The sequence below is a fragment of the Euprymna scolopes genome, chromosome 24 (genome assembly GCF_053919585.1).
Source record: "Euprymna scolopes isolate OS-2025 chromosome 24, ASM5391958v1, whole genome shotgun sequence".
Classification (NCBI taxonomy): Eukaryota; Metazoa; Mollusca; class Cephalopoda; order Sepiida; family Sepiolidae; genus Euprymna; species Euprymna scolopes.
The window spans coordinates 81,175,284-81,183,818 of NC_136505.1; positions in this window are offsets into that span (position 1 = coordinate 81,175,284).

Here is an 8,535-nt window from a genome sequence, read left to right on the forward strand (position 1 = left end):
AGTTTTCAAATCTTTCTTACAAGTTACTGAACAGAGGTACGATTCCTATCTTTATTATAGAAGAAAAAATCCGGAAGATGAAAGCCAGATTGGCATGATGAAGGGGAAACAAAATGGTCGCCAAGTTACTCATAAATCACCAATCAATGAGTAGTGTCTTACAATCCATATTTGTTGTGTCAATCCAACTGCCATATCAATGTTAAAATTTGTTCATCGATTAATTCAATCAACTATTGAGTCAAATACATATCAAAGGGATCAGATCAAGCTGATTTTCAGTTACAAAATGCTGTACAAGAATACCAAAACATGACACTCATATGTGTTATCATCAGAAGCAGCAAATTCTGAGATATTCTACCTTTGAGTATTTCCAACCAGTTGTTGGTTTGGCAGTTCACTTTGAGAATGAGCAAAACACATTAGCAACTGCTTTTGGCACTTCATACAACTTTGACAAGTTTTTTTCAGCTCTGCCAAGATGATGACTTTGCAAAGACATTAAAGTATGCTAAGTTGCCACAATATTATATTTGGAATAAAAGTACAAAGAAATGGAATCATTGCAAGAGCATCATTTTGATGGATGTAGTTAATGGCTTGGCTTCAATAGCTCAGGCCTCTGGTAGGATTTACACAATAGACCCAAGAGTTGGAGTTAGACTATTTTTTGTGAATTCTCCTGAATAAAGTGAGAGGACCAACTTCATTCCAATATCTAAAAGTTGTTGATGGCAATCTATGCTCGACATTCAGAGGGCTTTCAGAGAATAATGACAATTTACAATTACACATAGAAGCAAAGATTTCACAATCACCTGCAAATATGAGATGTCTATTTGCAATAATCTTGACAGCATGGTCAACTAGTAATCCAGCACAGCTTTGGAAAACCATCAAAGAAGCATTGCCATATCATTATTTAAAACTTTATTGCAGGTGCATAAATGATCCAGTCTCTGATTTGATTTTCAATCAAGCTTTGTGCTATTTGGAAAAGAAAAGTCTTATGATGGGAGGACATGTATTGATAACATATGCATTGATAACCTATATTGTTGATGAGCTGCTTTGTTATGAATACAGACATGAGATAAACTACAATCAGGAAAAGCTGGCATCTAGGGTCAATGAACAATATTAAAACTTTACAAAGTATCAAAGGAATGCTTATACAGCTTTTTTGAGATCATGAATGGTGAAAGAGAGGATCATAAAAACATTGTGGTCCTTGATGCACCTGAAAGTACAGCAAAGACTTATTTGCAAAACTTAATTTTGGCAAAAATTAGGTCAGAGAGAAACATTGCACTAGCAACTGCATCAAGTGAGATTATGACAATATTGTTGGAAGACGGACTTATTTTGCACAGCATTCTCAAAGTGCCATTGAATATATATAGAATGGATGAGCCTACATGTTCTTTTACTCCAAACTCTAATATGGCCAAAGTAATGAGACATAAAAGTAATAATGAGACATAAAAGTAATAATTGTTGATGAGGTTCCAATGGATCATAAAATTTTTTTTGAAGCAATAGATCGAACATTACAGGATATTACTGATGTCAGAAAGCCAATTGACAATATTCCAACTCTATTGTCAAGATACTTCCATCGAATTCTGTGTCATAAAAAATGGAACAAGGGCAAGCATTGTTAAGGTAAGTTTAAAGGAATCTTACCTTTGTAGAAACACATTTGTAAAGACTGGAGATTTTTGATGAGCAAGCTTTTCAAGTCTTCTACTTACAATTGGTGATGGACGTCTTCCTTATGTAGAAGTACTTGATACAATTTTAATTCTTGAAGAACTGTGTAAATGTGTTGAGAATCCATATGGGAAAGATTGTATCCTGACTTAAACTTAAACGGAAAACATTCAGTTTGACTTGCTGAGCCAGCAATTGTTTCACCACTAAATGTCAATATCAATACGTTAAATAATTGGTTAATGGCTGAATTTCCAGGACAGGAAAAACTGTACAATGGATGAAGATGATGCTGTGAAACTGTACAGTAGATGAAGATGATGCTGTGAAATATCCTAAAAAGACTCTTAAATTCAATTGAGCTTTCTGAAGTGTCTTCCCACCTAAAAGTTGATTGTCTAATTATGATTGTGAGACCATGAGATCCACCAAAACAACAAATGGAACATGATGTGGTGTTACAAGAATGCAAAACCAATTGATTGAAGCAATGATTACAATCGGGTCTTATAAAGGTCAGACGGTTCTTATTCCAAAGATTCACCTTCTGTCAAGTTATAGTGAGTTGCCTTTTGCTTTGCAGAGGCTGCAGTTTCCAGTGAGGCCATGATTTGTGATGTGCATCAAGAAGAGTCAAGGCTAAACTTTCAAATCTATTGGAATTAATCTGACAAACCCATATTTCAGGCAAGGCATGTTTTATGTGAAAGTTTCAAGAAGAGGCGCTCCAAACCACATCAATATATTTTAGCCAATCAAGGAAAAACTAGAACTGTTCTTTACGTTTATGTTTTGGTTTAGAACCTTTAAATACATGAATTTAATATTTTAAAATTCTTGTAATTATGCTTTAAACGGTTGTTTAGACAATGAAATTTTAAATGAAAATGATCAAGTTTAAAATATTTGGATAAAATTTCTAATCAAGATAAAATATTAAATGTAATTTCAAATCTATTATAATAAAGTTGCATTCCTGTATGTTTGTTTGTTCACAATTTATATGAAATGTGTTCTATTTCTCAATATAACAAGAAACAGATATTTTCAATGTACATTATACGCTTCTTCAACTCTATATATACTACGTATTCAAAGGAAGTATAAATTTCCAAGTTACCTATTTTACATTATAATTAAAGAAAATTTAATTAATTACTTAGCTCTGATATTAATGCTTATTAGAATTGTTTAATATTTGTTTAGAAATATTAAAAGTTGTTTTATTATATATCTTAAGAGGGTTTATTATTAAATTTTAAACATTGTAATGTACTCTTTTAAAAAGCTAATTACTATTGTCTAAACAAAAAATATATCCACAACAAAGTGCTGGTTATTCGGCTAGTAATTTTTTTTATTGTTTAACAATTCCTGTATGTTTTTTTTTCTTTTGAAAAGCTTCAATATTAACAAAAAGTACAGTAGTATCTATGATTTAGAAATAAAATATTTTCTTCTCTTTTTATAATCATTTGAAGCTCATCACGATATTCTTCCTTTTATTTTTCTCAATCTTACTTGTTTTAAAAAAACTATTATATATATATATATAATTTTATATCTTGTTCGGCAAGAAGAGTTTGGCATTGTTTTTGGCAAAGATGCAGCTAGCTTAGACTTTTGTTGTCAACCTCAACAAAGTTTTCTTTTGAAAGATTTTTTACACCACTATTTTGCTTCAGTGGAGACAAAAGCATCTAGAAACCCTTCTGCAATCAAATTGGTGATATGCAATCCAAAACCAGTATTTATATGGAAGTATGCTCAACTCTCATGTTCAACTAGACAATGAGAGACAAGTTATCATCTTCAGTTATTAACAAATGCTCAAACATTTTTAAAATAAAGTTGTGCTGATCTTATAATTTAATATTTTTTAATCTAATTGAAAAAATTAGAGATTTATACTTTGAAAGTCATTTCAGGTTGATGGCTCCTAAAATACATCTTCATAAAAAAAAAAATAAATGTTTTTCCTCTGAGTCTGAAGTTCTCAAATCTAGCTCTGTCTTTAAGACTTGCATTAGACATCTATTATATCATTCTCATTTTATTTCTCTCCATGCAACATAGGTCTTCAGCCTTCACTGGCCAAGTTTCACTTCCATATACTTGATAGACTGTTCCTTTGGTCAACAGTGGCAACATTTTGCGAGTTAGTAATGGTAGAAGTCCCTTCAACTTATTCCATCTACTTTTTGCTATTAGCACCTTGTGTCAGTCTGTGCTCCAACTAAATTACCAAGTTAACAAAACTTTTGAACAACCTTACAGCCTGACTATCCAAATATAGTTTTTCCATGTCTCAGTTAGGGTTGGATCAAATACAATTGTATTTGTATTTCAATTGTATTTAAATACAATTTTAATGTAATTGTATTTGTATTTGTATTTTTAGATTTAGGAATAAATGTATTTGTATTTGTATTTTTAGACTTAGGAGTAAAAGTATTTGTATTTGTATTTCTGGTAACCTAAACGAAAGTATTTGCATTTCAATTGTTAAAAGTCAGTATTTGATCCAACCCTGTTCACATACATGTTGCGTACGTGTACCAGTCTACCAGCCCTGTCCACTTCCAGTCACACACACTGCTGCTAGTTGAGTGACGATAAGTCTGTGAGTCAAGTAGCTTCAATTCAGGGTTGCCAGCTTGGCTTTTTTAAGGCCAGATTTCGCGAATTTGGCTTTTTTTGAAGCAGTTTGGCTTTCAAAATTTTTGTTTGTTTTTTTCAAATTTATGCTTCAAATTTGGCCTTTTTCGGATAATTTTATATAAATATTTATTAAATATGGATTATTAAAGAAAAAGTTATAATAAAGTAATTTAAACAGTTGTTTGGATGTCTAAACTTGTAGATTTAAAAAAAAAACTTTTGACCTCCCACTCCCATTCATGGATTTACACCCTCTCGCACTAAGCGAATCTCACACCTAAATGTTTAATCCGGTTTCACAGTTACTTACTAAATGTCTATATGGACCCTTTCAAAGAGTTCACAGTTGAGTATGAAACCATTTTGGGGACATTTTTTAGTGCTGGCGCCTTGTCCCTGCCAATTAGGTCACTGAGTATATTTCCTCTGAAATAATTAATTCTTGTATTTTTCGTTTGAAATTCTTTAAAAGTAGTGTTTTGAAATTAATTGAATTAATTTATTTTCAATTTATAGAAATTTGAAAACTTATAACTATAGCTATTTAAAGTTGTATTTAAAATGAATATTTTTAAGTATTCATATACTTTTTCCTGAGTAGTCCCAAAAGTTTAATTAAAAGTCAATAATTATAGATTTTCTAACTATCTTGGATTAATAGACACATTTGCCTTAATAATGACGCATAGATTGTTCTTGGAAACAAAGTCTAGTTTTAGAGTTATGACTAAAATTAAATTTATCAATATTTTAGAGATATTTTAAGTTGATACCTCCAATCCCCTGAGTAAATTTGGTCTTCTGACGACTGACATAATTCTTTTAAGAATATGATTGACAAATAGAAACTTATTTACAAATTGTACCAATAAATATGGTATGGAAAAAATGGCACTAGTAAAAATGGTAAGTAGATGTGGAGTCTAAGATAATAACCAACTACTTTTCAATTATGCTGTCATCTGAGAAATCTGTCGATTATACTCGCATGTTTACTCATTGTAAGTGTTTTCTTCAGATTTCATGTGTAATACTAAATAGATTGTAACTCCAAATGGTTACTAATATCATAATCGTAAAAAAAACATTTATAAACATCTCTTTTATGTAATCTGTCCCCGTTGTCAATCAATGCTTACATTAAAGTGTAGTATCTGCACCGTTCTTGGAAAATATTGGGATTTCACTGCAGGCTGCTAATGCTACTAGATGGAACTCTCAACTGACTATGCTTAAGTCAGTTCTCAAAGATGTCAATGGCGTCAACTCAGCTATTTGTCTCCTAGGATCGTGCAAGAACATACGAGAATTGAACGTAGTGGAAATAGCAATGCTAAAAGAAGTGGTGCAAATTTTGGACCCATTCCAAGAGGCAATGTCGCAAGTGGAAGGAGAAAACATGGTGACACTTTCTTGCGTTGCACCAGTTGTATTTGGCCTTGAACACAGCCTCAAACTATTCATGGAAAGTAAACCAACCTACTGCTTAAACTTGGCTAATGCACTACAGTCTTCTATCAAAAAGAGATTGCATCCGTTTCTTGATAGGACTGATGTCATTGCTGCAGCTGTCATGGACCCCAGGTTTAAGCTGTCATGGCTGTCATGTGAAAAAATGCAAAATAAAAATATTTCGAAGATTGTGGACCTAATTATTTCGCAGTCAACTCAGTTGTCTTTGAAGAACACAGTTCAAGAGAGGAAGTTTTTCATGACCGTGAACACAAATCAAGACGAGGCTGACATGAATGCAAAACGCCCTCGTCTTTTTGCCTACATGCCACCAGCTGGGAAGCTAAATGTAAGTCCATCAATAAGCGACACTACAGCGGTAAAGGCAGAACTCGATTCCTACTTAGAAGAATGTGTTCTGGCTTTTGACGTCAACCCACTGAGGTACTGGCGGGAAAACAAGAGCTTCAAGATTTTGAAGCCTTTCGCCAGAAATATTCTAGGGTGCTGTGCAACATCGGCACCATCTGAAAGAGTTTTCAGCAAGGCTGGTAATTTTTATACCCCAGAGCGAGCCAAACTTGGCCCGGAAACTTTCAGAGCTCTAATGATGATAAAATGCAATGAGGACATGATATAGAGTGTAATGTAGATGTCAAATTTGAAAGGAAATATTTCTTCTTTTTTCTTCTTTTCTTCGCATATTTTCAGATTGTTTAAATCAGTTATTGTATTTTTATTTGTATTTTGAGATTGAGGAATAAAAGTATTTGTATTTGTATTTTTAGCGTTAGTATTTGTATTTGTATTTTTAGAGTTAGGAATAAAAGTATTTGTATTTGTATTTGTATTTCTGGTAACCTTAACGAAAGTATTTGTATTTGTATTTCAATTGTTAAAAGTCAGTATTTGATCCAACCCTGGTCTCAGTTCTCATCGATTGTGATACACTTCTTGCACTTACTTTCTGCTTTCACACAATAAAAATGATTCCATTGAAGATTAGAAAGAAAGAAAGAGACAGCAATATTTCTTTCTTTCAAACAAAAAGTTAATAATAACTTTCTTTAATTTAAATGTTTCCATATTCATTTCAAATTACAACAGGTTAAGAAGTACTTAGGTTTATTGTAACAAAATATTCAATAACTGCTAAACCAATAAAAAATACAAACAAAAACTAATGAATTCTTTAATAGTATACCATTGAAAAAAATAAGAAAATTTCTGTGCTCACCTTGCATAGAAAATCAGTTGATGGCAAATATTCAAATCTATTCGAGATAATATCTCATTGTAGCTTGCAAATGACAACTTCGATTGATGGCCCTTCTTCCTCATTCTGATTTAAAAGATTGCAACGTTTACTTTGTTTAAACATTTCATTACGAACTACTTATGTGGAGGAAAATGATTTCTGTTATGCTATTTTTTTTGCAACTAAAATAACTGTCTTCTTTTTAAATGTTTAATGATAGAAATATTATGTAGCAGAAGGATGCTTACATATATATGATGACATGCATAAGTATTAGATGCATGTTATTTTCTGTTATAACTCTAGTTTATGTTTGTCATTTTGCCTGGTATTTGGTAATATCTTAATAAATTGTTTTTATTGTATGTGGAAGGAAAATTAAAAACATGGTTGAATCCATTTTTTTTTTTTATTAAAGTTCAAAATTACTCTAGGCAAAAAGTATTAGATACATGACACTTTTTCAAATTTTTGATAGTATTGAAATGTTATCTCTGACTAATCAAAGAAGCAAACAATTGTTTAAAAGATAGTGCTAATAATCGTCTAACTTTTTGATATGCATTTTACAATTAATGGATTAAAAATGGCAAACACTAAAGAACTATCAAAAGATATGCAAAATAGAATCATTGAACGTTGAACGCCACAAAGAAGGACAAGGGTACCAAAAAATTAGCAAAGAAATAAATCTAGCACAAGTACAGTAGGAAACATCATCAGAAAGTATAGTGATAGTGCAGTAAACCTTCCAAGAAATGGAAGCACAAGAAAAATAAATGAGAGGTGTGTCAGCAGAAATGTGCAATCCCTCCTAAAAAGCATTGTAGATGATTGCTGACTTTTTAACTCCGTTTCAGCTTTGATATATGTGCAGGTCATCATCCAGAACCCAACAAACTTTTTTTGATACGCTTCATTATCTATTTCCCTTTCTTTTCTTTTCTCCTTCTTTCCCTCCCTCTCTCTTGCCTTGTCTTATTGTTATAATTTTACAAATTTTTAATTTTTATATTTTATCATTGCTCCCCCCTTTTCTTTCCCCCTTTTCTTTCCCCCTTTTCTTTTCTCCCTTTTCTCTCCCTTACTTCCTTTCTCTTGGTTTTTAATATCTATGTCTAATCACACACAAAAAAACATATCTTTTCTTTTTCTTTTTATTTTAACTTGACAGATAATTTTTTATCCTGTCTATTGAAACAATTTCTAATGACTAATACGCTTGAGGTTGTAAAAATAAAAAAACATATTTGGCTCTACTAACGTATTGAGCATGCTTTATCCTTGTTTTTTACCACATATACCCCTTAATATATATTCAAACACATCTGATTGAACACGATAATATATATATATATGAGTGTATATACATCCGTATGTATGTGTGTGTATGTATGTATATATACATATGTATGCACATGTATGAGTGGGTAAATGTGTTCGTGTGA